Source organism: Drosophila kikkawai, chromosome 3L (assembly GCF_030179895.1).
Source record: "Drosophila kikkawai strain 14028-0561.14 chromosome 3L, DkikHiC1v2, whole genome shotgun sequence".
In the NCBI taxonomy this organism is placed as follows: Eukaryota; Metazoa; Arthropoda; class Insecta; order Diptera; family Drosophilidae; genus Drosophila; species Drosophila kikkawai.
Genome location: NC_091730.1, coordinates 29,305,786 through 29,329,106, shown reverse-complemented (window position 1 = coordinate 29,329,106; position 23,321 = coordinate 29,305,786). Strand labels below are relative to the sequence as shown.

The following is a 23,321-nucleotide window of genomic DNA, read 5'->3' as shown; positions in this document are numbered from 1 at the left end:
CATTCAGATAGCTTTAAAACTGAGGGACTAGTTTGCGTAGAAACGGACAGACGGACAGACGGACGGACAGACGGACATGGCTAGATCGACTCGGCTGTTGATGCTGATCAAGAATATATATACTTTATAGGGTCGGAAACGTCTCCTTCACTGCGTTGCAAACTTCTGACTGAAATTATAATACCCTGCAAGGGTATAAATAGCTAAAAAAAAATATTCAAAAAAATCCGCTAAAAAGCTAAAGAAAAATGAATAAAAAAAAAACGAAAAAATGTCAAATAAATAACAATTTATTAAGGTAATTTTTGCTTAAAATATTTCCATAAACTTATTAATATCTTCTTGGTCGTCCTCATTTGCGTATGACATATTAGTACCTATCATGCGCAAATATTTTACAGGCACTTCATAGTCGACGCATTAGTTTCCAATCCTTCGCAATCCTTATCTGTATATTAAAATAGAAAATGAATACAGTATATCTTTTGCTTGTAAATAACACTTTACCTTTTGCTTAGAATTTTGTTAGACGTGCTGAGGCCTATCGAATTTCTAAATTTGGATTTAATTACATAGGTTAACCTGGCTAAAAACGCTTTCTATTTCCGCGATTGACCATGGCAAACATAATATTTGGATGGCCACAGTTGCCAACTCAAAAAATCTTCGGTTTCCAACAGAATCTTCAAATTGAATAACCTCAAACCAACATTTTTTTGTGTCGCTGATGTTTTCCCACTAGATTGAATTGACGTTATTATATTGGCGTTCAATTTCTGCATTTTTCTTACATTCCAGAACCTTTAGAGTTTCTGTGATGCTGACACTTTTGCATATTTTGTACTTAATAGGGTCTTCCCACACACCGTCAAAGCGTATTCACCGTCCGTTGAACTAACTGCCCATAAAGTTTTGCCGTTCCGATTTTTTTTTTTTTTTGTCGCGCGGGGTCCCGGTTTCACCTCCCGCCCAACCGACCAAGGGGCGCAGCCGTGTGACGTAAGGCACGAATCGCGAACTAGATATACGCGTTAGAATTAAAGAAGAAAAAGAACGAGGAAACATTAGAAGATAACAAAAAAAAATATATATGAGAAAAAAAAATATAATATAACATAAGCATATAAATATATAAAACACGCATGCAAAACTAGGAAAAAACAAAAAAAAATATAGTATAATATAAATATATAACTAAATAAAGAAATAAATAAAATAAAAACGCATGCAAAATTATACTACGGTTCTACACTACGAGTCAATTCTACTAGTATTAAAGTTTTTAATAAAGAAGGGGTATCACTACGAATAATAATATCAGAGAGGCGGTTGTAATCCGTACATAAAATCCTAAAAGCTTACAATGATTTACTACTAAAGGGATAAGGGTTCTAGATGTAAGTCGAGGAACGTGAAAATTGAGCTGCCCCAAGAGATAGGGCCTCTCAACCTCACCGGTTATTAGGTTGTTAAGAAATACGACACCAAGCATCGTTCTACGGTTAGCTAGCGAGGGTAAGTTAATTAATAGAAGTCTAGAATAGAATTGTAGTCTCACTTTCTTCTTCGTGGGATAAACTTGTACTGAATCCTTTCACGGAGGATTTCCCCCCCCCCCCCCCCCCCCCCCCTCCTGAACACATTTTTTTGACTTGTTTTTCACAATTTCACAGTGAACACAATATTGGCTTGTCACGTCAAATTAACTGAGCAGAGAACAATGTCATGCTACATATGTATTATATATATATACAAATGAATTTCCCGCTTTTTTGCTGAAAATTTTCCTTTCTTTGCTATAATACTCACGGAGCCCGAGACATTTCCCACGATTGAAAAACTGTGGAAATCGGTTCGTGCGTTCTGGAGTTATATGACCAGGGAGGAAAACTCGACTTATTTTAAACATAAACAAGAAAGGAAGCTAACTTCGGCACCCCAAAGTTTGTATACCCTTGCAGATTGGTTTTGAGGTTTATATTATAGATTTAAATGCTGAAAACACTCACAAAACAGAGTTTCATTACATGTTACCTATACTTATTATGTTTATAGTTTGACAGTTACAGTTTTACATTCCCAGTTTTACATTTTCTCTACATCTACCGATCGGTTTATATGGCAGCTATATGATATAGTTGTCCCATTTTTATGAAATTTATACCATAATTCTAGAATAATAAAAAAAGCTTATATCTCAGAGTAGATAAGCATACGTTGAAAAACAACGAAACTATAATTTTTTTCCTATTTATTTCTCGACCGTTGCTATGGCAGCTATATGATATAGTCGTCCGATTTTCATAAAATTTTTACCAAAATTCAGAAATAATATAAAGTGGCCATATCTAAAAAATGTTGAAAAACAGCAAAGTTATAATTTTTTTTCTAAAAATATATCTAACATTTGTATGGCAGCTATATGATATAGTCGTCCGATCCGGCCCGTTCCGACATATATAGCAGTGAGAGCATATAGAAGACTATATGCAAAGTTTCATTCAGATAGCTTTAAAACTGAGGGACTAGTTTGCGAAGAAACAGACAGACGGACAGACGGACATGACTAGATCGACTTGGCTGTTGATGCTGATCAAGAATATATATACTTTATAGGGTCGGAAACGTCTCCTTCACTGCGTTGCAAACTTCTGACTGAAATTATAATACCCTGCAAGGGTATAATAATCAACTATAAAATATAAAATATAAATAACGGTTAATCAACTAAAAACTAATCAAAATAACTACTTAATTAGTAATAAGAAATAACCAAATAAGGCTATTTCTTAGCTTTAAAACTTAAATTAAAATAAAACTAAATAAATAAACAAGGTTATTTCTAATTATTAATTCACTTTTATCAGTATAATTAATACTTTAAACAATTTATAGCGAATTATTATACCCTTGCAGGGTATTATAATTTCAGTCAGAAGTTTGCAACGCAGTGAAGGAGACGTTTCCGACCCTATAAAGTATATATATTCTTGATCAGCATCAACAGCCGAGTCGATCTAGCCATGTCCGTCTGTCCATCCGTCTGTCCGTCTGTCTGTCCGTCCGTCTGTCCGTCTGTCCGTTTCTACGCAAACTAGTCCCTCAGTTTTAAAGCTATCTCAATGAAACTTTGCATATAGTCTTCTATATACTCTCACTGCTATATATGTCGGAACGGGCCGGATCGGACGACTATATCATATAGCTGCCATACAAATGTTCGATATATTTTTAGAAAAAAAAATTATAACTTTGTTGTTTTTCAACATTTTGACACCATTTTTCAGATATGACCACTTTATATTATTTCTGAATTTTGGTAAAAATTTTATGAAAATCGGACGACTATATCATATAGCTGCCATAGGAACGATCGGGAAATTAATAGAAAAAAAATTAAATATTCGTTGTTTTTCAACGTATTTTAATCTACTCCGGGATATAAGCTTATTTTATTATTCTAGAATTTTGGTTTAAATTTTAAAAGAATCGGACAACTATATCATATAGCTGCCATATAAACCGATCGGTAGATGTATACAAAATGTAAAGCTGGGAATGCAAAACTGTAACTGTCAAACTGTAAACATAATAAGTATAGGTTAAATGTAATGAAATAATATCTGCAAGGGTATACAAACTTCGGCGTGCCGAAGTTAGCTTCCTTTCTTGTTTTTAATTATTATTAATTATAAAATTTTATTATTACAAATTAAAAATAAAATAGAAATTGCATAAGAAGCCTTTTTTGTGTGCAATAATGTATAAGGTTTACCTAACATACTACATTTTCATCACCTTAAATGGATTTTGAAAGCAACTTTTTACCTAGTGAACATCAACTTTCGTATAGATCCTGCGCGCGCACTTTAAATAAAACCTAAATTAATTTCGCGTACGCTATATTCATATAAACGAAACCTTTTTGTCAAAAAAAAACGTTATATTCTTATTAAAGCATCTGAAAGATCTATCAAAAAGCCAGGTATTAAAAAAAAGAGCAATTATAATAAGACTAGAGATTTTTGTATTATTATAAACGTGTTTGTTTTTATAAAACTACCATTTCTGAGTGGTCAATATTTTTATACATTATATAAATTTACAACCATATAAAAGCCAATATTTATCAATTTTTATACATTGAACTAGAAATTGTAAAATAATAAACTTTTCTGAAGTTATATGTTTAATCTTCTAATACCCTTGAAGGTATTATTTAAGTAAAGGTATACAAACAAGGTGATAGAATCCGTTTCTACTCAAAATAGTTTATGTGCTATCTGAATGAAACTTTGCTGGAATCGGAGCACTATTTCATATAGCACTTATTGAAAAAAAAAGAAACAAAAAGAAAATTGTCGATCTGGTCATGTCCGTCTTTCCGTTTCAAGGAAAAATATTTTTAATTTAGAAAAAACAAGAATGGAAGCTAACTTTGGCACGCTGAAGTTTTATATCAGTTTGCAATTGAGTCATTAAGAATTGATCTATTATGGTCAAGTTAATAGAAAACAAGAAGGCAAGCTAACTTCGGCACCCCGAAGTTTGTGTACCCTTGTAGTCTGAAATTTGATCATTAAGAATCGATACATTCTGGTAAAATTAATAGAAACAAGAAAGGAAGCTAACTTCGGCACGCCGAAGTTTGTGTACCCTTGTAGTCTGAAATTTGATCATTAAGAATCGATACATTCTGGTAAAATTAATAGAAACAAGAAAGGAAGCTAACTTCGGCACGCCGAAGTTTGTATACCCTTGCAGATTGGTTTTGATGTTCATAGTATAGATTTAAATGCTGAAAACACTCACAAAAAAGAGTTTCATTAAATTTTACCTATACTTATTATGTTTACAGTTTGACAGTAACAGTTTTACATTCCCAGGTTTACATATTTTATACATTTACCGATCGCTTCTATGGCAGCTATATGATATAGTTGCCCGATTTTTATGAAATTTATACCAAAATTCTAGAATAATAAAAAAAGCTTATATATCAGAGTAGATAAACATACGTTGAAAAACAACGAAGCTATAATTGTTTTCCTATTTATTTCTCGATCGTTCCTATGGCAGCTATATCATATAGTCGTCCGATTTTCATAAAATTTTTACCAAAATTCAAAAATAATATAAAACGGCCATATCTAAAAACGGCCAAAAAAAAAAAATATTGAAAAACAGCAAAGTTATAATGTTTTTTCTAAAAATTTATCGAACATTTGTATGGCAGCTATATGATATAGTCGTCCGATCCGGCCCGTTCCGACATATATAGCAGTGAGAGTATATAGAAGACTATATGCAAAGTTTCATTCAGATAGCTTTAAAACTGAGGGACTAGTTTGCGTAGAAACGGACAGACGGACAGACGGACAGACGGACATGGCTAGATCGACTCGGCTGTTGATGCTGATCAAGAATATATATACTTTATAGGGTCGGAAACGTCTCCTTCACTGCGTTGCAAACTTCTGACTGAAATTATAATACCCTGCAAGGGTATAAAAATAAAAGTACATATATTAATGTTGTATATTATACAGAGCATATAATATTTTCGTGTTGATAAAACTATATTTTAGATTTAAATATCTAATATAATATAATAAACTTATAAATTTAAATGCTGAAAAACACACAAAACAAAGTTTAATTACATTATATATTTACAGTTTGACAGTTAAGGTTTTACACTCGCAGCTTTACATTATCTCTACACCTACCGATCATTTTTATAGCAGCTATATGATATAGTCGTCCGATTTTCGTAAAATTAAAACCGAAACTCTGAAATAATAAAAAAAAAAACGCATATCTCAGAATAGATCTACTTTGAAAAACAGCCAAGTTTTAATTTTTTTTTTAATTTGTCGATCATTTATATGGCAGCTCTATGATACAGTCGTCCGACATATATAGCAGTGAGAGTATTCAGAAGTAATATGCAAAATTTTATTCAGATAGCTTTAAAACTGAGGGTCTAGTTTGCGTAGAAACGGACGGTCGACTCGGCTGTTGATGTTGATCAAGAATATATATACTCTATAGGGTCGGATATGACCCCTTCACTGCGTTGCAAACTTCTGACTGAAATTATAATACCCTGCAAGGGTATAAAGATAACTTTGCGGGTTTACAATATAATTCGCTCTAATTTAACATATTTTAAAATTTCGATTTTAATTTTATGAAAAAATTGCCATTGGAATGATCGATAAATTAATACATTTTTGGTTGCTTCCGAACTTCGGTTTTGAATATAGTAAATATTATCAGGCCTTTTCTAGCCAAATTTATTCGGGTTCGGATCTCCCTGACCAGTTCTAGTGTTTACTTCCGAAAAATTCTTCCGGATTCATATTTCCCTCTGTTAAGTATCTGTCAATTTGCGAATGTTAATTGTAAATTTCAAGTGTTAATTGTATTTTATTCCTTGAGGTTTTGAGAACATTATTGCATTATTGAATTAGCTAATACCAAAGAGAATAGAACTATGTTGAGCGGACATCTCATACAAAACAAGAAAGGAAGTTAACTTCGGCACGCCGAAGTTTGTATACTCTTGCAGATTGCAATTGGATCATTACGAATCGAGCCATTCTGGTTAAATAATTAAAAATAAATATTTATATATTTATATTATAAATTTAAATGCTGAAAAGTTACACAAAACAGAGTTTCATTATATTTTACCTATACTTATTATATGTACAGTTTGACAGTTACAGTTTCACATTCTCAGCTTTACATGTTTTCTAAATCTACCGCTCGCTTTTTTTGGCAGCTATATGATACTTGTCCGATTTTCATAAATTTTATTCCAAAACTCTGAAAAAATAACGAAAGCTCATATCTCAGAGTAGATGAAAATACGTTGAAAAACAACGAAATTATAATTTTTTTCCTATTAATTTCCCGATTGTTCCTATGGCATCAATAAGATTTTCATAAATTTTAAACAGCAATTCTGAAATAATATAAAATGGCCATATCTCAAAAATGATGCAAAAATGTTGAAAAACAGCCAAGTTTTAATATAATATTTTTTCTAAAAATTTCACGAACATTTGTATGGCAGCTATATGATATAGTCGTCCGATCCGGTCCGTTCTGACATATATAGCAGTGAGAGTATATGGAAGACTATATGCAAAGTTTCATTCAGATAGCTTTAAAGCAGAGGGTCTGGTTTGCGTAGAAACGGACAGACTGACATGGCTAGATCGACTCGGCTGTTGATGCTGATCAAAAATATGTATACTTTGTAGGGTCGGAAAGGTCTCCTTCACTGCGTTGCAAATTTTTGACTGAAATTATAATAGCCTGCAAGGGTATAAAAATGTGTCGTACCGGGTTCCAGCGCACAGTGCAATATGCTCCAGAATCCGTTTTTTTTTTTTGGCATAAAATCGAAAAATTGAGGTACATGATTCAAACTTCACAGATTTTATTGTTGTGGCATTAACAATTTGTGTACAACAAATTGGGCCAGTACAACCACGCCCACGCTTGCCGCCCGATTAAAAGTTAATTTATAATATATATAAGTTATATACTCACGGGTAGTTTATTTAAAAAAATATATTACTTCGGACACTTGGTCCGGTTTTATTGAACAAAATAATCGAACTAAATTATGTTTACAATTTATGGTGTATTTATACCCCTAACTTAGTCGCTGCCTCTGCCGACGTCGGAGCTTTGCACTTGTCTTTGCTGCACCGGGAAGTGGGGCAGACGCTGCGGTCAGCACTTACTGGGTGCTATCGACCTAAGCCGTGAAGTTGCCCCTGCACTTTTATTGGCTTGTGCAAGGCCGGATGCGCGTGTCAACTTCATTTGTGAATTCGTTAGCGAATTCGTTTGTAGTTAACTCCTCCACCTTTAAAATCGAGTGTCCACGCTCGATGCGGTCGTTGCTCTTGTTTTCAGAATCTGTTTTGTTGATTTGCAGAGTTCTGACCCGTTTAATCCAGAAGCGGCTCGCTATTGTTACGAGTCCGATGATTATTATGAAAATTATTAGGAAGTCTGCGGTATGGGATGTTGTTTTCAGTAATTGCAAAGTCTTGGTGTTGTTTAAATGTAGTTCTTTCACCAATTCTAGTGATAGCTGTTCCTCTATTTTGTTTATGGTCATCTCTGTTTGGAGAATTGCTGGCATCGGATGGTAATTTATCATGTCTCTGTTTGTGAATGTCTGTTCATCAATTTGTATTGAAGAATTGCTGAATTTTATAAGAAATGTTCCGTTGAGACTTGTGGGTGTCCCGTTAATTCTTACGTTGCCGGAGAATTTGTTGAGAAGAATGACTCCGGGTGCGATTTCATCAATGGCTCGAATGTGTTGGTTATTAATATGAGTGCAGGTGGCAGGGCGACTTTTTAACAAATTTGGTAGGCATGTGGAATTACTTATATCAATCATATTTCTATGTTTACAAATGGTTATGTCATTATAATTATTACATTTTGAAATTTTCGCAAAAAGTTTTTCTTTACATTTAACAATATTTTCATATTGAATTTTGTTAACATATTGTCCAATTTTTATTGGTTTGATTAAAAGTTCTTCACAAAGGTTGGTGTCGGTAATAGGAATTTTAATGATATAAATAAGTGTTGTCCCGTTGCTTGCTACGCTTATTTCTGCTATTTTCATGGCTTCTTCGAAATTAGTGTATGGCAACTGGTCTTGATCTAGTGTTCTTATAACTTCATTAACCTCGTCATCTCCTAATATCTGTGTGTTACTTATGTCTGCCTTTGCCCATTGTATCGCGTGGTTTAAATTGACAATTTCTTCTTTAAGCATTTTAATTTGAAACATTAGTGTTGTGCTTGTGTCCCTTTGAGTGTCTCCTCCGTATTTTAAGCTATTTACTAAATTTGTATTGGCCTGGGTCATATTATTTATTTTTTCTATGATGAGTCTATTTAAAATAACCTGATTGTTGTTGTTAGTTAATGCTGAATTTATTTTTTCTTGAACTATCTCGAAGTCTCTACTGTCGGGGGATCCAGCTAACCATTTCCAGGCGCTGCCTATCCAATCGATATGCCTTTTTGTTCTACTCCTAACTTTTAGGTTATTGATTAAATTTTGTGAAATTCGTATTTCTTCAATTATAAATGGTAAGATTGGGTCGTATGTTTTAAGTTGGTATTTAGCAGTGTAGTTAAGTTTTACCAGAGTTTTTTCATATTTTTCTAAGTCAATGATATGGATTAATCTGAAGGTTCCCGTTTGAACCTTTGCCAGTCCGGTAGTCAGAGTAGTCAGAGTCAGCAGCGCACACAGTGAAAAGGGTTCTGTAAATGTGATTTAATTTCGAATAAGTTGTTTATGAACAATTCTTCCACTTTCTGGTAGTACTGTAGTATTTCTGTTTTCTTTTACAATTTCTTTTTTAAATCTGGCGGATAGTTTGGTACCTAATCTTTTATTATTTTGAACGAATATCTCATCTCCTGGTAAATATTTTTTTATTTGGTCTCTGCTTTTATTATGGAATGCTAAATCTTTTTCTTGAGTGATTTTAATTCTTTCTGTTTTCCTCTTCTCTGCCTGCTGTAGGTAAGGGTTTTGTGCTACTTTTCTTCCAAAAAATAAGTCAACTGGCTTTCTATTAGTGGTTGAGTGTATGGAATAATTATATCTGACAACCGATCTTTCAATAAGATCTTTTAAAGAAGCGTGTAATTTTTCAGCTTTATGACACCTAATAATTTCTGATAATGTTAAATGAAAACGTTCAATTTGGCCATTTGCTGAACTTTTATAGGGGGGTGTTTTGTAAACTTCTATGTTGAATTGATCTTGTAACATTCGCATTACTGGAGTTGAACTGAGTGATTTCTCATTGTCTATTACTATCATTTCTGGGATACCAAAATTTATTAATAATTCTTTTAAAGGTTCTTTTATGTCTTGAGTTGCTCGAGATTTGACTATCCTAGCCTGTGCAAATTTTGAGAATTTGTCTATTGCAGTCAGAACGACTTGTTTGCATGTAAGGTAAAAATCTATGTGAATGATTTGTCCTGGATATTGTGGTAAAGGCGTTTTTTGTAATTCTGGTTTGTTGGGATGTCTTTCGTACTTCTGTTCTTTGCAAATTTGGCATTCTTTTACAATTTTGATTATTTTAGCCCTCATCTGTGGAAAGTAAATTTTGCTAAGCAGTTGTTGTTTGTTCTCCTTCCAATTTCGATGTGCTCTTCTATGTTCTGTTATAATGGCTTTTTCTTGGTCGGTTTCCTCTTTTAAATCTTTAACAACTTGCATGAAAATCTGGTTTTATAATTACTGAATTGTGGATAGATTTCTTGTAGTTGACCTAAAGTTTTTTCGTCGGTATAAATTCCGTTAATGACAGACGGATTGAGCCAGTCTTTTAAAATTTTTAATAAGATTTCCGAATCAAATATTGGTTCAGTAATAGTGTGTCTATGGTAAGTGGGAAAATCAAGTTCAAATTTATAAGAGGGAGTCTTTCCTAACAAGAGTAATATTTGATTTTTAAAAACATTTACTGGTTCTTCTGCCATTGATATCAATCTTTCAGGAGAACTGAAACTGCTGTGAATAGTTCCTGTTAGTGTGTTTACTTCCCCTCGCGTTTGAATGGGAGGCCTACTCAGAGCATCGGCTACAACGTTTGCCTTGCCTGGTTTGTGTAACAGTTCGTGATTGTACTCCTCTAAGATTGCTTTCCATCTCTTCATCTGATCGTTACGTCTTTTAGGATTAGTTGGGTGTGTGAGAGATTCATGGTCAGTAAATATTTTTACTTTAGTTGGACCGTACAGGAAATTTCTAAGAGTCTGTATAGACCAAATTATGGCTAGCATCTCTTTTTTGTTCGGAGCATAGCTTTCTTCTGCCTTACTTAAGGTCCTTGAAAAAAACATGATAGGTTTGTCTTCTTGGGCCAATACGGCACCAATAGCGTAATCAGAGGCATCGGTAGTTAATTGAAATTCCTTGGTGTAATCTGGATATGATAACAATACCTCTTCGGAAGCGAGAGTTTGTTTTAATTTACTAAATGCTTCCCTAGCGTCTTCATCAAGATCGATCAATGTTTTGCTTGAGGCATTTTTGGAAATTCGGCCTCGGCCCTCTTCCTCTCTTAAAAGGGCTGTAAGGGGCTTTGCCAACTTTGCATAATCTTTAATGAAGCGACGGTAAAACCCTGACAGTCCTAAAAAGGAACGAAGATCTTTCAGTGTCTTTGGTTCGGGGAATTCGACGATTGCTCTCACCTTTTCGGGGTTTTTCTTTATTCCGGTATCTGCTACTAAAAATCCTAAAAATTCAACTTCTTTCTTAAAAAATTCGCATTTATCTAACTGAATTCTCATATTTGCGTCTTTCAGAATTTTAAAAATGATTTCTATGTCTTTAAGATGGTTTTCTTCGTTTTTGCTGAAAATAATAATGTCGTCGATGTAGACGAAACACCTAATTCCTATATGTTCCCTGAGAATATCGTCTAAAGCTCTTTGAAAAATTGAAGGGTCATTTTTGAGTCCAAACGGAAGTCTGGTAAACTCATATTTGCCTTGATTTACTGAAAATGCTGTTTTTCGATGACCGATTGTCTGAGAGGGATTTGATGAAATCCACTTTTAAGGTTTAAAACAGAAAAATATTTATTTTGTCCGAGTTGTGCCAGTACGTTGTTAATGTCTGGTATAGGGTATCTGTCTGGAATAGTCACCAAGTTAAGTTTCCTAAAGTCAATTACCATTCTATGTTTTTTCTGTCCGGAGGCATCCATTTTTTTCGGTACGATCCATATGGGAGAATTATATGGAGACCTTGAAGGTCGGATTACACCGTTTTCGAGAAGCTCTTGAATTTGTTTCTCAACTTCTGGTCTAAGTGCTTCTGGGTATGGATAGTGCCTTGAGTAAATTGGACTTTCGTTTGTACTTCTTATAGTGGCTTCTACTTTGGTAGTGTATGTCAATTTTTCGTCCGGTTTGCCAAATAAATTAGGAAATCTAGAGCAAATAGTTTTTAAATTTTTCTTTTGTATTTCCGTTGTATGATCTACTCGAATATTTAGTTTGTTGACTTCAGCTGAGGTTTTTTGTTTTATTTTAATTCGAAGTTTGTTTTTAATTGAAATGTAACCTTCTTGCATGTGAATTTGAGCGTTGATTTCGCGAAGTGTGTCGTTTCCTATAATAGCATCGAAAGTTTCTAGTGAAGGTAGTAAAAAGAATTTAACAAATGTATCTTTTAAATCAAATGGATTGGCAATTGTATGGTGTGTGATATGTATGGCTCCTGCTACGGAGTTTACTTGAAAAGATTTTTGATTCTTGATTGGTTTTTTTACTAATCGCGGTTGGATATAATTTTTATTAGATCCAGTATCTATTAAAATTTGTATCATCTCTCCATCACCAGTTTTACATTGGAAGTAGGGTAATGAAGAGGCTCCTACTCTAAAAAATGAAGGCCAGTGTATTTAGTATCGTCTGTTTCTTGTTCGAAATCTGAAACTTCTGCATAATATTCAGCGACTGCTGTCTCGTCAGTTTCCGTCAATTGGTCAGAATTTTCTGTAGTCGGTTCTGGGTCGGTGTTTAGGTGGAAGTTTCTCTGTCTTTTGTCTACCAGTCCGCTTGTCATTTGAGGTGGGGGTCGTTTACCCTGCACTCCATTATTCGGTCTGTTCATATAGTTGACTTGTCTTGTCTGTAAACTTTTATCTATATCCATAGGTTCTGGCTTAGGCTGTGGTTTGGGAGCCGATGGACGTGGTGGTTGTAATGTTGGGTAACCAGCATATTGTTGGTTCTGTCCAGCAAATTGCATTTGCTGCCTTGAAAAATAGGGGGTCGTATTTGAAGTCTGTGGAACATGAGCTAATTGTGGAATAAATGTTTGTCTAGTTGTATTGAAAGGTTGTTGTACGAATTTTTTTGGTATGGCTGGTCCTCTAGTAGTTCCGTCAAATTTCCTTGAATTACTTTGGCTATTGTTTGCATAGTTCGTTCTGAATTTTTGATTTTCTAGTCTTTCGCATAATTGGAGGGCAGATGGAAGATCTGCTGGCTTTTTTGTACCTAGCAATCTGGGTAGGTCGCCGTTAAGACCTCTAATAAATGTATCGAGTGCCTTGTCTCTGTAAGATTTGGCGAAAAGATCAATTGATTCTCTTCCCATTTCCATGCATGAAATTTTATTCAGGATAAGTGACAAGTGGGTATAGACCTGTTGGTAGAAGTCTGCAGTGGTTTGATTACCCTGTACTAATGAAGTCATCTGATATTCTAAAGTTGTAACGTCTCGTTTATCCGCGTAGTGGGCTGTAAGACATTTGGAAATTGCTGTCCAGTTAAGTGGGATGTTGTATGATTCTAAAACAGAATCTGCATTACCTACTATTTTGTTTCTAATGACATTAAGAATTCCATAATATCTGGGGGACCCTTCTGTTAATGAATATATTTTTATTATTCTTTCTACACTTTTTCTCCATGAGCTAAATTCTCCTGCTTGGCCAGAAAATTCCCTGAGGCTTTTCACTATGTCTGGGACTCTGTCAAATTCACTAATATTATTTGGATTAGCATTATATGTCTGATCAAGTAGAGGCACTGTATCTGAGTTTAATCTTTGATTTAAAATTCTCTCCACTATTTCTTGTATTTGGGCCTGCATATTGCCTAAATTTGCTGGGACTTGATTTACTTCAGGAGCTTGTACTCCGTTATTGTTTAGCAAAGCGGGCCTGATTAAATTATTTGGGTTAGACATTGTGTGTGTTTTTTGTTGGAAAATTTTTTGTATGTGTAGAGATGTGTAGATTTGTTGTGTAAAATACGTAGTCTTAAAGTTATATTGTTTTAATGTTGGTTTAATGAGCTTTTTAGCTTTGTTTTCTTGTAAAATTTTTTAATATTTTGTTTTAATTAATTTGTGTGTGCTTGTTTCTTGGAGTTAGCTTACAGTAAAATAAAATACATCCTGAACCGGTCAGTTGGTAGTCTTCCTTTTTGCTTTCTGCTACTGGGGTACCTTTCTCCTGACACTCCCGTCCAGTTGTCTGTGGCGATCGCCTTCAGGCTGATGTAAGTGAGTTCTCTTCTTTGCCGGGTTGTCCAGCAGCGTTTATTTTTCCTTTGGAGCGCTCTCGCGGTGTTACCAGGGCAGCCTATGGGGTGCACTTGCAGGTGGTTTTTGGAGATTCGCGACTTATTTTTTCGGATAAGTGGAAACCGGGCAGCCTATGGGGTGCACTTATAAGTTTACTTCGATTCGATACCAAGGATATTTCCGCGGACAGGACCCTTAAACGTTGGGCGCCAGTTATAAACTCACGGGTAGTTTATTTAAAAAAATATATTACTTCGGACACTTGGTCCGGTTTTATTGAACAAAATAATCGAACTAAATTATGTTTACAATTTATGGTGTATTTATACCCCTAACTTAGTCGCTGCCTCTGCCGACGTCGGAGCTTTGCACTTGTCTTTGCTGCACCGGGAAGTGGGGCAGACGCTGCGGTCAGCACTTACTGGGTGCTATCGACCTAAGCCGGGAAGTTGCCCTTGCACTTTTATTGGCTTGTGCAAGGCCGGATGCGCGTGTCAACTTCATTTGTGAATTCGTTAGCGAATTCGTTTGTAGTTAACTTATATATTAGTTTGTTTGGTAATGACATACCGGTTTTTACATTCAAATTTCGCACTTCGCTTGTGAAGTCAAATATAACCGTACATGGCAATGTTGTATATCGTTTCAAAGGTATTGGTATCACCTTTAAAATGATATTGAAACGAAAGCCGCCGAAAAGAGCTTTCGATCCTCGAGGCAGTACGGCAACGCGCGAAGCTGCGCGACAATGAGTTTTGACGGCCCGGATCTCAAAACGAGCTAAGCTGTGCAATCCCGAGAATCTGACAGCCAGGATGCCTGGTCTCTCTGATTCTCTTCTTATTCTTCGCCCGACTTCCTGAAAAACAACACTCCGGTTTTTGGGCTAAAAAAAATCAAATCAAACCCGAAATACTCGTGTTATCATTGCGAGGCTTTGACGGGGCAATTGGCACAGCTGAGTTCTTGGCAGCCACACCTATAAATAAAAGTTCCGCTCGGCTTTCCGTAATGATCTCGGCCGGCACCTCCTACGCCCGGCCGAAATTCGTTACATTGGTGCCAGGTGTGGGGTCTCTAGGGTTTGCGAAAACCCTGACCTATGAAAATGCCTAACAACTCCGCCCGCCACCGCCGCCAAGCCTCCCCTGAAGGGCATAACCAGGAAAAACCACGGGATGATGCCGCCGCGATGGACGCCGTAGATCGAGTGGAAAATGGAGGCCCTGGATCAGTCGTTCAACCTAAAGCTGGAGCAGAAGTTTGAGCAGATGTGGGCGTCCTTCGAGAGTACTATGCTGGGCGACTGCTCCGGAAATAACGGAGCGCAGCCCGCAGCTGGGGGCGACTTTCATTCCGCCAGCACCCCGCGCTTCGCGGAGGCAGCCAACCCCGACTCTGGACAGGCGCGGCCGGTGTATTCCCGGAGGATGGACATCGGCGCCAACTACTGCGCTGCCACCAGCGTGCGACGTAACCTCACATTTGGGAATTCTCGAGGTGTCGGACGCGGAGCTGCCGCCCTCATTCGACGGCACCCGTCCCTGGCCGAAGTTCCAGCGCCTGCTGGACGACATGGCCGAGGAGTACCATTGGTCAGAAAGGAAGAAGTGCCGGAAATTGTACACGTGTCTTCGGGGGCGTACGCAGCGTTTTCACGCCACCCTCCCCAAAGCCATCCTCCACTCGTATGAGGCCATAGCGGCTGCCATGCGCGAGTATTTCACGGTCAAAAAACATGTCGGCTATCACACTTTTCACAATCGCATGCAGGGACCGCGAGAGTCGCTCGAAGACTTCGCCATGGAGCTGGAACGCCAGGGCAGATGCGTGCTCGGCGAGTTGCCGGCTGCGACGTACAACAGCGTCATAGTGCAGCGCTTCATCGACGGGATCCGGGAGACTGGATATAAGGTCCCGATCATCAGCAGCAATGACAGATGCCCAGTGCCGACGACGCTCAACCGCTGCCGTGATGACCGTCGCTGCCGGGAACCCAGACGATCCCGTCGGCGCACCCCGGAGAGTAAACCCCTTCCGGAATTCCGTGTCGTCCTCGGGAAACGAGCTGCCGTCAACCTCTCGGGGAGGAGGTTGACAGCCAACACCGACAGCCCCAGCGAGCGTGTGCTCACGCCCGCCATTCCTCATCGGCGGCCAAACAACCGCCGCACACCTCCAGCTCGCCCTCAATCCCGATTTACTGGAGCGGGTCCCCACCCCTGCGACCCTGTGCCACCCCTCGAAGCGAAGCCGACAGCGAAGAATCTGACAGCCAGGATGCCTGGTCTCTCTGATTCTCTTCTTGTTCTTCGCCCGACTTCCTGAAAAACAACACGCCGGTTTTTGGGCTAAAATAAATCAAGTACGAAATAAACCCGAAATACTCGTGTTATCATTGCGAGGCTTTGACGGGGCAATTGGCACAGCTGAGTTCTTGGCAGCCACACCTATAAATAAAAGTTCCGCTCGGCTTTCCGTAGTGATCTAGGTCGGCACTTCCTACGCCCGGCCGAAATTCGTTACAATATATAGATTGTTTATATAAGCCACTTTAAAAAGTTACAATCGATTGAAATGGAGTTCACAACCGCAAAAATTCGGGCAGTTTTGAAAATTTATTTCGCACACGGAAAAACTGCTGAGGAATCTCACCGACAGATTATTGCTGTCTTAGGAGATAACAAACTTTCGATTCAAATCGCCGAACAGTGGTTTAGGCGATTCCGAAGTGGCAATTTTTATACTGAACCACCCAAGCCTTCCTGACGACCAGTGACCGTTGATACGGATAAAATCATGGAAATAGTGGATCCAGATCGTCATTAACTATTAGAACCATCGCAGAGAAGCTGCAACTAAGCACGGAAAGAGTCCATAGGCATTTAAAGTCGAAAAATTTAACAAAAAGCTCGATGTAAGGATGCCTTATGAGTTATCCCAAAAAAACCTTTTCGACAGTGTATCAATCTGCGAATCTTTTTTGCACCGTAACAAACTCGACTCATTTCTGGATCGGTTAGTCACTGGTGATGAAAAATGGATCACATATGACAACATAAAGCGTAAAAGATCCTGGTCGAAGCACGGCGAGTCGTCTCAAACGGTGGCAAAGCCAGGACTGACGGCTCAGAAGGTGTTGCTGAGTGTATGGTGGGATATCAGAGGAATTATCCATTATGAAGTGTTGCCCTATGGCCAAACCATCAATTCTGACCTCTACTATGAAAAACTGGAGAGATTGAAGATTGTACTTGAGCAGAAGCGGCCAGCCATGGTGAATCGTAAGGGCGTTGTGTTCAATCATGACAACGCCAGGCCCCATACATCTTTGGCGTCGCGTCTCAAGCGAGCTTGGTTGGGAAGTGTTAAGGGGGTCTTCTCATTCAAAAGCCGTTTTTTGGACCCTTTTTAAAAAAATTCTTATTTGAAAACGCAAAGAATAATTGAAAACTTTTTTTATTTATTGTATTCAAAAATGTTCAAAGTAACTAAAAAAGTTGTTCTTGCCTCGATACGAGGGTTGTTCAAAGAGTAATGAGACTTCAAACTTGGTGGTCGAAAAAAAAGGTGTCGTCCTGGCGGCCACGATTCAGGGTCTCCAGAGCGTCCGAAATGAAAAATAAAAACGGGGTTATAATCAGAATTGATGTCATTTTCGGGTGACGGAACAGATTTTTTTTTAAATTTTTTTAAACAAAATGGCGGCCATTCAAAAAAAAATTTTCGATTTCGGGCTTTTTTTTTGTAGTTTAGTGTAAAAAAAAAATAGAAAAAAAAATTAAAAAAAAAATCTGTTCCGTCACCCGAGAATGGTGACAATTCTGCGTCGACTCCACTTTGTTTCATGAAAATCGGTTCAGTTGAACTTGAGATATCATGGCCGCCAGTTCGAAAAACGTGGTTTCGAGATAAACGCGTTTGAAGTTTGAAAAAAGCTCATTTTGCGAAGAACTTGCTTCACAAAAAAGGCTGTATCTTCTAAAGTATTTCGAATTTCTAAAAATCCTTTTGGGGACATATACACACCATCCCAAGCTATAAATAAATGCAAAAAAAAAAAAACGAAAAAAAAAAGTTGCCCAATGAGAAGACCCCCTTAATGCATCCACCTTGTAGTCCGGACATTGCCCCAAGCGATTACCATCTGTTTTTGGCCATGCAAAATTTTTTCGATGGACAAAAATTGAGTTCAAGGGAGGATTGTGAAAATCGAATCTTTGAGTTTTTTGCCAGTAGGGATAAGGACTTCTTTAGGACTTTACAAGTTACCATCAAAATGGCAGAAAATCATCGAAGACAACGGTACATAAAGTACTTAAAACGGAAAATGCTAACTATGTTAAAATCGTCGTCAAAAATCAATAAAGAAACCGGTATTTCATTACCAAACAACCTGATATAAGTAGTTAAATAAGCCGAGTGACGGGACCTTTGATGTCGGTAAAAAGGGTAATAAAAATGCAATTAATGGATTAGCTGTCAAAATTAGAGTGGTTTAGATAATAAAAATGCACTTAGTTAGGGGGAGATATGAACCTGTCATAAGAGGGGGTAATAAAGATGGAATAAATTAGGGTCAGTGCATGTAAAAGGATACTTGAGATCAAGTGTTCAAGGGATTCCCACAGGGATATGGATACGAGTGCGAATGCAACGGAGCGATCCCGGTAGCGACCCCGGATCGATGCACGTGCACCGACGACCCCTCACTTAGAGGGTGAGGCAATTGAAAAAGGGCGCACCGGGGAGATCCTGCACCGACAGGAGTGATCCTGACCCACACGTGTACGTTCACCCACTTAAGGCAATTGAAAAAGGGCGCACGGCGGCGGTCCTGCTCCGCCCGGATAAGGCAATTGAAAAAGGGCGCACGGCGGCGGTCCTGCTCCGCCCGGAGTGATCCTGAGCATCCCGTGTACGAACGTACCCACGATCCTCATTTGAAAAAGGGACGGGGTGGATCCTCGTTTGAACAAGGGCGCCAGACGTGATCGTTCAGGCAACATCCTCACTTGATAAAGGGACGGGGTGTAAGTGAACAAGGGCGCCAGAGTCGAAACATGTTCCCACCCACGACTCAGGACTGTGATTTTCCCTGTGAGATACCTCACTTGAAAAAGGTCACTTGTTTTCCCACTGAAGGGCCGCTGGAAAGAGGATCAGAGCAGTCAAATTTTCCCACCCTCATCCCACCTACACTAGATCAAGTGCGTGCAACAACCTGCTCAATTAGCTCACCAAAGTAGGGATGGTGAAGGATGCACTTGTAACGGTTTCTCAACGAAGTTGGATCACACTTCAAAAAAGGATGGAAAGGTTGGGAATGGACATCAAGTGTTTGTCCCACATTTTTCGTATTTGTTTGTTGATCGTTTTGCGGGTCTACGAAAAGACTAGTTGTGACTTAAGAATCACTCCTAGTTTGTGTCTCAACCGTCACCATCAACCGCCGCCGCAACCGCAACCGAAAATTTCAAAGTGAAATAAAAAACAAGTGCAAAGTGTAAAAAAGTTTGTAAAATATAATTTACAAAATACACAAAATCGAAAAAAACCTTAAAAAAATTAATAACAAAAAAACCAAAAGTTTTTAAAAACAATCAAAAACAAACAAAACCAAAAACCTTAAAAAAATTAATAACAAAAACCAAAAGTTTTTAAAAACAATCAAAAACGAACAAAACCAAAAATCTTTAAAAAAAATTAATAACAAAAAACCAAAAGTTTTTAAAAACAAACAAATACAAAAATGTACGCCAACAACAACAACATCATCAACAACAACATGAATGCAATTTATTGCAACTCCTGCCAGCGGTACCTACCCCTATCCACTCAATGGCACAACCATGTGCGGACGGAGCAGCACAAATATTTTGCTACCCGACCCCTGGATGGGAGTGTAAAGCAAATCGTCGATGGATACAAGGGACGCATCCTTCAGTATATGTTCATAAATGAGGGAGCAGCTCTTAGGATTCCTGTTGAATTCCTAAATGAAGCGGGCCAAGCGCTGCTCCCTCATATCGAAAGAGTGCTATCGTTCCACACAGCTTCAAAAATAAATTTTGAACTGTTTGCAGAATACATGTTAATTAAAGAACATGAAACACAAGTGGAAATGAAATCGTTTCAGAGTAAGATGACTCTGCTTACGATTGGCTCAAATTTATCCGATTTATATAATTCCCACACTGAAGCCATTATTACGAAAATGGGTGAGTTCCAAGAGAAGGACAGTGGATGGACCCTAACACGCATAGTTAGGGTCGAGTTGAACATGATGCAATGTGTTCCTCTCAAGGGATCTGAGTATTTCGATCTCCCTCCCTCTCTTAAAAAACGCAGAGCATGCATCAATGTGCAGAACAGGGATGTTTTCTGCTTCAAGTGGGCAATAGTCTCAGCACTTAACCCCTTAAAAGAGAAAGGAGAAAGGTGCAATGCCTATGGTGTGGATATTAAATCACCAATTATCCACACCAATAATATAAAAATTGATTTTACTGGATTGACGTTCCCGATGAAAATAAAGAGCATTGACAATTTCGTGCTTCAAAACCCTCACATAAGTGTAAATGTGTTTGGGTATGATGAGGAGAAGGACACCGTATACGGTCCACTGTATTCAAATGGAATGGAAAAGGAGAACCATGTTAATATGCTTTTCCTCGATGGACCAACCCCCGATAATTATGGCCATTACATGTGGATTAAAAATATGTCCGGGTAAGAAAAAGCATAAATAAATCAAAAAGAAAAATATATGAAATAAATACATTTTTATGACAATCCACTCATACATATACATACATTTTTGATTTACAGACTTCTATCATCACAATTGGGAAAAAGCGGTGATAAGCGTTGGTTCTGCAACAAGTGCCTCTCATACTCAACAAATGAGGCCAGAGCTCAGCGCCATGCAGAAAGATGCACCAACATTGTGAGCGAAGCACCCAAGGAAGGAGATGTCATCAAATTCGATCATATTAACCGCCAGCTGGAGGTACCCTTTGCTGTGTATGCCGACTTCGAGTGTATACTCGAGCCCACAACGATAGATGTAAGTGAGAAGACGCAAATAGTAAATAAGCATATTCCGATTGCCTTCGCGTATTATATTAAGTGTTCATTTGACCCTGCCTTAGATAAATATGTTTCAAAGACAGGGTCAAATGTCGGGCGCACTTTTGTAGATAGTTTAACGTCTGATTTGTCTGCTATTTACGAGAAGTACATGAATTATATAGTCCCCCTTCAAATGAGTGCACAGGATGCTTATGATTTTGATGAGGCCCTTAACTGCCACATATGTAAGGGAGTTTTAGGAAATGATAGAGTGAGAGATCACTGTCATTTTACAGGTCAATTTCGAGGGGCTGCACATAGCGAGTGTAACCTAAAGTATAAGACAGGAGATTTCATACCTGTTTTCTTTCAGAATATGTCTAAATACGATGCTCATTTATTTGTGAAAGAACTCGGGGAGATTGAGGGTGAAATTAAAATAATTCCCTTGAATAAGGAGGTATATATTTCAATTTCAAAATATATTCCTATAGGAAAAAATAAATTAGAAATTAGATTTTTAGATACTATTCGTTTCATGCCCTCTAGCCTAGACAACCTTGCAGGAACTTTAAATGAAGGGGATTTCAAAGTTCATCGAAATCAATTTCCAAATAGTACTGATTTTAGTTTGCTTCGTAGGAAAGGTGTATTTCCCTATGAATATTTAGATTCTGAGCGCAAGCTGATGGAAACTTGTCTCCCACCAAGGAGTGCATTTTTCAGCAAATTAACAGACTCAGAATGTTCTGAAGCTGATTATCTCCATGCAGTTCAGGTTTGGTCCCACTTCAAGTGTAAAACACTTAGAGATTATTTAGAGCTATATTTGAAGACAGACGTTTTGTTGCTGACAGATGTCTTTCAGAATTTTAGGGCTATCTGTAAAGGTATCTACGAACTCGATCCTGCCCATTATTATACAACTCCGGGCTTCTCATGGGATGCGATGTTGAAGACTACCAAAATATCCCTCGAGTTAATATCGGATATAGACATGATTTCATTTATTCAAAGTGGAATTCGGGGGGGTTTAGTTCAAAGTAGTCATCGATATACAAAAGCGAACCACAAATACCTCAAAGATTTCGATCCAACTAAGGAATCGGAATATTTGATGTATGTGGACGCAAACAATTTATATGGATGGGCAATGTCTGAACCACTCCCCTATGGCGATTTTAAATGGATGGAACCTTCAGAAATAGAATCATTTAATATTAATTCTATTTCTGAAAGTAGTGAGTATGGATACATTCTAGAGGTCGACTTGAAGTACCCATATGCACTTCACGACCAACACAATGACCCGCCTTTCTGTCCCGCAAATAGACGTCCTTCAAAAAAATCCAAGACTGCAAAGTTAATAGCGAATCTTTGTGATAAAAATAAATACATTATGCACTACAGAACTTTGCAGCAATGCTTACTTAATGGATTGAAACTTGAAAAGATTCACAATATCCTTCGATTCAAGCAAAAATCTTGGCTTAAAGAATATATTGACATTAACACTGCACACAGGACTAGGGCTAAAAGTAACTTCGAAAAAGACTTGTATAAACTTTTAAACAACAGCGTCTATGGTAAGACGATGGAAAACAGCTTAAAGCGCAAAGATATTCGGATAGTGACAGAATGGGAAGCTCCACCTGTGGGTCCAAAAGGTGGGCTTCCGAGATTATGTGCTAGGGACCTAATAGCTAAATCAAATTTTCACAGTGCAACTAAGTTTACTGAAAACATGTACGCAATTTGTGATAAGCCAACATATCTAGGTTTTGTAGTGTTGGAGTTATCCAAATGGAAAATGTACGATTTTCACTACTCTTATATGAAACCAAAATTTCAAGATGCACTGAAATTAAACTATATGGATACAGATTCATTTATCTATTCCATAAAGACAGAGGATTTATATAAGGACATTCGAGATGATATTCAATTAAAATTTGATACATCTGAATACCCTGATGAATTAGCTAGGCAATATGGTTTTCCACAGTGTAACAAGAAGCGCTTAGGGTACTTTAAGGATGAGCTGCATGGCAGGCCAATGACAGAGTTTGTGGGTCTAAGGTCTAAGATGTACGCCTATACAGCGTCAAGTGCAGGTAGCGAG

General features: G+C 37.7%; 2 protein-coding genes across 2 annotated transcripts in view; both read left to right on the top strand.

Moving 5' to 3' along the window:
• The window catches only part of vtd (RAD21 cohesin complex component verthandi), a 270,142-nt gene that overhangs the window by 219,157 nt on the left and 27,664 nt on the right, over positions 1 to 23,321 (top strand). The window lies entirely within an intron of this gene.
• Positions 3,849 to 23,321, top strand: part of Snap25 (Synaptosomal-associated protein 25kDa) — a 351,700-nt gene continuing 332,227 nt past the window's right edge. Inside the window, exon 1 of the mRNA XM_041776479.2 lies at positions 3,849 to 3,985. The gene's annotated coding sequence lies outside the window, so the exon portion shown is untranslated. The remainder of the gene's footprint in view (positions 3,986 to 23,321) is intronic.